The sequence below is a fragment of the Trachymyrmex septentrionalis genome, unplaced genomic scaffold (assembly GCF_001594115.1).
Source record: "Trachymyrmex septentrionalis isolate Tsep2-gDNA-1 unplaced genomic scaffold, Tsep1.0 scaffold33, whole genome shotgun sequence".
NCBI lineage: Eukaryota > Metazoa > Arthropoda > Insecta > Hymenoptera > Formicidae > Trachymyrmex > Trachymyrmex septentrionalis.
In genome coordinates this window covers 238,850-247,118 of record NW_017305494.1, presented here as the reverse complement: position 1 = coordinate 247,118, position 8,269 = coordinate 238,850, and the positions used below count along the sequence as shown (strand labels likewise).

The 8,269-nt window shown below is 32.7% G+C and overlaps 1 long non-coding RNA gene across 1 annotated transcript; it reads right to left on the bottom strand.

Annotated features, from left to right (window-relative positions):
- Nucleotides 1-7,483: 7,483 nt before the first annotated feature.
- Nucleotides 7,484-7,909, bottom strand: LOC108750150. Its single transcript, XR_001939414.1, has 3 exons — nucleotides 7,753-7,909; nucleotides 7,591-7,665; nucleotides 7,484-7,496 (listed from the first exon to the last, which is right to left on the bottom strand). It is a non-coding gene; the product is annotated as an uncharacterized LOC108750150 (long non-coding RNA).
- Between the last annotated feature and the right edge of the window lie 360 nt (nucleotides 7,910-8,269).

The window sequence follows — 8,269 nt, the reverse complement described above, 5'->3', positions numbered from 1 at the left end:
CGAATTCGATAAATTTAATCTCTCAGCGATCTCACGAGTTGTTATTCGCCGGTTTGCATCAATTAATGCCTTTATTGTGTCTTCATCAGCTTTAATTGGCCTTCCAAAACGTGGTGCATCTTCAACATCAAAATTGCCGGATCGAAATTTTGCAAACCAGTTTTGGCACTAGCGTTCTGTCAATACATCTTCTCCATACACATCGGATAATTTTTTCTTGCTTGAACAGCATTTTTACCTTTTCGATAGTAAAAAAGTAAAATATGCCGAAAATGCTGCTTTTCACTTTCCATATTTGATAGGGCACCAACCAAAAACTACTGCGTAAAATCAATCGAACTTTTTTCACAAGCAAGCCTTGCTATATCAGCTATCAAAATATATAATGATTATGCGGCTTAAGTGTGAAGTTGGCTGTGAAAACATACAATAAGTCCTCTGTTGGATAAAAACGAAATTACTTTCCGAACAACCTAATAGTTTATCTTGTAATGTTATATCGTATATATTTGTTGCAAAAACATAGATGGAGAACCTGCGAGTGAAACACAGGAAAAAAACAGGTAATAAATAATATTTTTGTATTGTATTTTTAATAAGGGATTTAGTGTGTAACAAAATTTTATACCTTCAGCTGTATGGAATCTGCGGACACACTGCGAATTATTGTTGATAATGTGGATGCTGAAATAGTTAAACCGTAAATATTAATTTATTATAAACTACATTAAATCGAATGTAGATTTTTATTATTATATTTGTGTAGACTAATATTAATTTTCATCAAATTTTACTTATTTAACCCTGTAAGGCCCAATGTACATAATTAAGCACATTCACTTAGAACTCCAAATATTATTTATATTGACACAGTAGTGACTTTTTTTGTATAATACTCTTAATTCATACTTACTAGTTGATACTAGTTGATTCATCTACTGACTTGATTTTGTGTAACATTTATTTTGTTTACATTTATTCATTTTGTATACATATTATTGAAAATATCTAAACAATTAGTTGTTTCTTATTTTTTATCTTCTTAAAGTATAAGATTGATTTATCATGTTTATTATTAATTTCAATATTTAATTGTAATTCTGTAGCTGAAGTGTATATACAAGGGCAATTCAATAAGTTTTTAGAAAAACATCGTAAAATATTTTTTTTTATCGATTTATTTTTATTTCACAATATAGTCTCCTTTCAGCTCGATATACTTGATCCAACGATTCTCCAACTTTTTCAAGCTATCCGAATAATATGATTTGTCCAACCCTTCAAAATAAACCTCTGTTTCTGCGATAAGCTGCTCTCTGGTGGTGAATCTCTTTCCTCCGAACCATTTCTTCAGGTTTGAAAACAGGAAATAGTGGCACGAGGTTAAATCCTGCGAATATGCTGGATGGGGAAGCAATTCGTACCAGAATTCGTTGAATTTGGCTATCGGTGCCGGACACGTGTGAATCCGTGCATTGTCTTGATAGAAGAGTACTTTCTTCTTCGCCAAATGAGGACGTTTTTTCTTTAAAATGTTGTTGAAACGGTCCAATAAGGCTGCGTAGTAATCGCCATTGATCGTTTGCTTCGACGGAAAGTAATCGATATGAATTATACCGCGTGCATCCAAAAAAACTGTGGTCATCACCTTTCCGGTCGATTTTACAGTCTTCACCTTTATCGGAGCTGGTTCATTCGGTGAAGTTCATTGTTTTAACTGTTCCTTCGTCTCGGGTGTGAAGTAATGGATCCATGTTGTAATGTTTGGTCCACAGTAATGAATCGACGCAGAAATTCATCTGGATTACGTTAAAACATCTCCAAACATTGTTTTTAAATTGTCACACGGTCGCGCTTATGGTCCACAGTGAACAGACGCGGCACCCATCTTGCCGATAGTTTTTTCATACCCAATTGTTTGTGCAAAATTGAAATCACTGTGCCCTGCGATATGCCTATGGCCTCAACATCTCGCGCACTTTCACTCGTTGATCAGTTAAAACAATATCGTGGACTTTATCGATGATTTCTGGCGTAGCAGCCTCAATTGGACGTCCCGAGGTACATCACATGTGGATGTACAACCACGTTTAAATTCATTCATCTAATTATAGTATATAGTCGCAAACGCTGGTGCAGATGTGCTATGAACATTATCCAACTCGGTTTTGATTTTTTTCGGCGTTAAATCTTTCATATGTAGATGTTTGATCACTGCACGAAACTCGTTTTTTTCTATTTTGCAAAAAGTACAAAGGTTGTTCGCTTTAATCGTGTACAGAAATGAAACCACGCGATGAATACCGCTCAAAATTTGACAGTAATCAGCTGAAAGATGCTACTTGTCAAAAAGTAATATGACATGACATTGCGAGTGCTCTCTGACAGATTTTCTAAGAACTTATTAACTTGCCCTATTAATGTATGCCAAGTATCTAGAGAAGCAGCAATGGTATTAAACGTTGCATTAGAAAAAATTGCAGAACAGGCAAAGAAAATACAACATTTGCAAGTATGTAAACTGAAAAACCGAGTGCAAAGTTTAACTGAGTTAAATAAACATTTACACGACAATAATTTCATTTCTAAAGAAGCTTTAGAACGTATGAACGTAAATGTTTCTTAAAATGCGTATGTTGTGATTATCCTATACAGGGTGCATCACTATAAGTCATAATTTAATAATAATACTTAGAATATTATACATACTTAGAAGATTATTTTTTTGTCAAGATTTTCTTATGATATAATCGTTGTAAATATGTCATATAGAGTTTCAATTTCGTGTATTATTTCTTTTATTTGTTCTCGCCTTTAATACTTATAAAATTATAATCATTGTTATGAATAGGTATGTAACTTTAACTCGCAAAATTGAGGAAATCACATTATAAATTGTATACCTTGAAAATATTACAGTTGGCTGCTCCAGTTGTAAAATCTATTATCCAAAAACTCCTATCCAAACATTATATGTTTACCACGTTCCCTCCAGAATTACAGACCTTTGCTGTGTGTTTACATTTTTATTCTCCAAAAGCACAAGTATGTATGAGAAACGTTTTTAAAGATTTTACTTCATAAAAATACGATTTGTTCCTGGTATACCAATGTGGATGGTAACCCTGGAATATGTAAACCTGCACTACAATTTAAAAAAAAAGCAAAAATTGCGCGCGAAAAGAATAAAGTAATCCTGTGTTCCTTAATTATGGATGACATAATGATTAAAAAAAAAGTGGAATGATATATAAATGATTATGTAGGATATATTACTTATGAGAAACACATGAATGATATTGATTTATCTAAAGCTTGCCTAATAGCTGCCAGTATTATTGTACTTATAGTTATCAATGGTCACTGGAAGTTTCAATTGCGTATTATTTTATAAATTCATTGAGTAGCATGGAAATATATAATAGTAATTATAGCAAATATAGTAAATGATACATTAATATCTCTACATGAAATCGGAGTTTTAGTCACTTCCATCACCTTCGATGGACCGCGAAGTCACTTTACAATGGCTACACAATTAGGTGCGAAATTAAACGTTGACAACGATTTGCAAGTTTATTTTTTACATCCGATTTAAAAAAAAAATTTTTGTACTTTTGGATCCGTGCCATATGTTAAAATTGATACGCAACTTGTTGTTTGGAAAACTGCAAGTCATCGTTGACGGAGATGGTAATATTATAAAGTGGTCTTTTCTGGAGAAATTTTTTTTTTTTTGGTACAATTTCAAGAACAACACGTTTGCATGCTGCAACTAAAATTAGACGACATTTGAATTGGCAGAATGAAAAAATGTAAGTTTCTCTAGCAACTCAAACGCTTAGCAACAGTGTTGCAAAAGCATTAGCATATTTACGTGATGACTTGCAGTTACTAGATTTTAAAAACAGTAAGGGTACTGAAAAATTTTGTCTCATAAACGAAGCATTCGATTGAATTTACGCAATAAATTTAATACTGATCCACAGAAAATGTCTATTTCAGATTGTAATATTCATGACATTCGAAACAAAATTGCGAATATTGTAACGTACATCAAATCATTGACTGTTAACGGTGAATTAATTATTCGCTGTAATTGTAAGATAGGATTTATTGGAATAATAATTTCTTTATATAGCGTAATAGGCATCTTTGATCGTACTTGGATCGTACCAAATCCTTCCGTTCATTACTTATTGGCTTATAAACTATCATATGATCATCTTGAACTATTTTTTTCGGCAGTGAGAAGTCGTTGTGGAAATAATAACAATCCTACATGCTTGCAATTTATTGCAGCATTTAAGAAACTATTAGTACATACTCAAATTAATGATTCTAAGTATGCAAATTGTTTAGCACAAGATAACACATCATTTTTGCACCTATTACCGGCAGAATCAACAAATTTAGATGATATAAGCATTCATGATGACAACATTGACTCGTGTACAGACAATCCAAATGTACATGAAGATCATGATTATGACTTACATATAGCTTTTTATAATTTAAATAAAAGTTACATTGAAGATATTGTAGCATATATCGCTGGATTTGTTGTTTTTAAAATAAACAAGGTAATATCTTGTGATATTTGTAAACAATTACCAGGTGTACAAGTATGAAATGCGGATTTGAGAAAACAGATGGCGCATCAATGCAGTGTGTGGTATAAAGATTTGACTGTTATGCCATTTTGAAGTGTCATCAACAAGTGTCAGACCCGCACGAGTGATAAATTAAAAAAGTATTTGCATAGTGTTGTGTTGCTGTGATATTTGTATTTGCATAGTGTTGTGTGCTTCGATATGTTGAAATTTATACCAAACAAAGAGCATTCGCGGACAGCATTAATTTTTTGTTTTCATTTGAAGAAAACTGCTGCTGAATCATACCGATTACTTCGAGGAGCTTATGGTGAACATGCTCCATCGCAAGATACGTGTGAACGATGGTTTCGGCGTTTTAAAAGTGGTGACTTTGATGTTGCAGACAAAGAACACGGAAAACCGCCAAAAAGGTACGAAGATGTGGAATTGCAAGCATGGTTGGCATCGAAGATGTTTCACAAACACAAAAACAACTCGCAGAGCAATTGAGCGTTAGTTAACAAGCTGTTTCCAATCGCCTACGAAAGATGGGAAAGATTCAGAAGACCGAAAGATGGGTACCGCATGAGTTGGACGGCAGGCAGATGGAGAGACGCAAAAACACATGTGAAATTTTGCTTGCACGATACAAAAGGAAGTCGTTTTTGCATCGTATCGTTAGTGGGGATGAAAAGTGGATCGCATCGACCGCAAGACCGAATCGCTTTGGCAGAAAGACGATGCTCTGTGTTTGGTGGGATCAGAAGGGTGTGGTCTACGAGATATAATAGAGAATTAATAAGCAAAATAGGTACATATAATTACAGCCGAAATGATCATAATTTAAAAGTTAAAATAATTTCTTCTCGATTATGGTATGAAATAACAATATGAATAGAAGGCAGGAGAGCTGTTATAATCTTCTGATACAATAATCTGTTGCGATTACTATTTTTCTTAAGAAGAGATGAGAAGCTTCGTGTAAAGATACGGAATTTCCAAGTTCTATTACAAAAACAAAAAATTTTTCCCTTATTGTTAACATTATCCATACTATTATATAACAATTTGCGGAAATTAATTTGAAATTGTGATGTATCAAAACTTACCACGTATCTTATGGCACAAAACTCATCAGTACGAATCGGAACATGTTAAAAAACCTTAGGTACGATAATAAAAATTACTTTTGACAATAATGAAAAAGCAAGCCGGAGTCTATTTATATTAGGAGAGGAAAGGAGAGGAAACAAACGTGAAAGGAGAATTATTAAGAGTGGGGAAAGGAACTATTTCCAATGAGTGGGAGATAAATTTCAGGAAAACGTTCTATTTCACTCTGTTTATTTAAGCCATTTTCTTGCCGTTTGATATGTATCATCTCCGAAACCAATCTTTTATAATAAGAACGTTCGGAATTAAGAATTCTGAAGTTTTCCCAATCAATCTTGTGATCATTGTCCAGTTTATGACACGAAATAACAGACAAGGAATTAGAAGGTTTATTTAAATCTTTGATGTGTTCTTTCAGTCGCGTGTTCAACTTCCTTTTTGTCTGACCCACATAAGAATGATTACAATCCTGACAATTAATTTTGTAAACAACTTTAGAATGCTTTCCTTTTTTAATCTTGTCTTTACCAGTTTTTATGAACGTGCTCATACTATTTATTGATTTATATACTAAATCAAAATCAATTTACTTGTACAGAATTTGAATTTTTCAGAAGTTTTTTTAAAGTAAAGAATGGTAAAAAATTTTTTATTAATATTACAAGAGTCCGAATTAGAAATGACATTATGTTCTTTAATTAAATCAAAATTCTTTTTTAAAGACAGAATTTTTATCCTATTACTAATCGTTGTAAATAAAAATTTCAATCGGTATTTCAACATTCTGTTGAAGAGTTTTGATTAGAGAAATGATATTGATATCATGGAATTTAGGATGGGAAAGGAATAAAATTCTGTCTAACAATCCAATTACAACTCCCCTTTTATGTTCTATATGATTAGAAAAAAAGTTTAGATATCTTTCAGAATTTGTAAGCTTTTTGTAATTGTCAAAAATAATTCTCCCATCCTCGATCAAAAGTTTGACATCCAAACTTGAAGAAATGGTTCGGAGGAAAGAGATTCACCACCAGTGAGCAGCTCATCGTCGAAACAGAGGTTTATTTTGAAGGGTTGGACAAATCATATTATTCGGACGGCTTGAAAAAGTTGGAGAATCTTTGGATCAAGTGTATCGAGCTGAAAGGAGACTATGTTGAGAAATAAAAATGAATCAATAAAAAAAATGTGTTTTACTATGTTTTTCTTAAAAACTTATTGAATTGCCTTTGTACCTTCAATGGAGTTTTATTTAGCATCATCCTCGTACCGTTTCTCCTCCTTCTCCTCCTTCTCTCTCTCAGCTGTGTCTTCTCCCTGCTCAAAAGCTTCTTGAGTCTGTTCTTTTTCTTCTTCTTCTTCTTCTTCTTCCTCTACCTCAAAAATATCTCTGTTTTCCGAGATATTACTGTTATTTGCTCTTTACTATTTTATATGCTCTATGTTATGTGATCATACTATGTTATATACTATGTTATATGCTCTTTACTATTTATATTACTGTTATTTTCCTCCTCCTCTTCTCCCCTCTCCTTCTTCCTTCTCCTCCTCTTTCTCCTCTATCTCCTTCTCGTCCTCTTCCTCTGCAATTTCTTTCTTCTTATTTTGTTCTACAGTTTCTTCTTCTTCATTTTCACGCACTGTAAAATAACATTTCGTTATTATTTGTATAAACTTGGTATGGGATTTGTTTGCTAACTATTTAAAACTCATCTCGTGGCGAAATATCAGGGTGTTCTTCAGCTGGGCTGGGCACACAAAGAATCGCAATATCGTGCGAATCATTATCTGAAACAAAAATTATATTTTTTCATTAATATTATATTTCTAATCGCACGAAAACTGATTTTATAGGGAGATATGTTTTAAAAATTCGACTTACCGAATGATAATATGATCACTGGTATGTTCCGCTTATTACACGGAATATTCCGCAGGGCCTCGATTCGTGCTCTTCCTAGAAAATTTGATATTTTAATAGATGAAATTTATAATTTAATTTTTAATTTCATTTCTAATCAATTTTAATTATTTTCCAACTCACGTGCTGGTACGACTTCACCGAGCGCTTCTGCAGCTGGTCGTCTTAAACTAAGACGACCTACGGGACGTCTCCGACGATGTGGAATCGCACGTCCTATAATATAGTTTGATTCTATTAAATAAATATTAGAATTTAATGAAACAAACTTTTAGTGAAATTTCATATTTAATTTTCTAAAAATTATATTATCACTGCTTACCTACCTCTTACTGCAATGCGTCGCTTGAAGTCGGTAAACTCCAATATCATCTTCTTCGTGTTAATAGAAGTATTGGAATTTTATATTAGGTGTAGTAAAAAGTCATCGCGTATTTTTTAGCTCAAAGTTGTATATACAATATCTTCGTCAATAATGAATGAAATTCAAATTTAAAAAAAGGGTTTTAAAGCTTGAAATCTCTACTTTTAAAAGCTTATCACATTTTTTAAGTTTATATGAGTTTGATAATTTTTACATACCAAAAACTACGAGCTGAAAAAGACGAAAAATTTTCTTCTCACTTTGTGGATTTGTAAC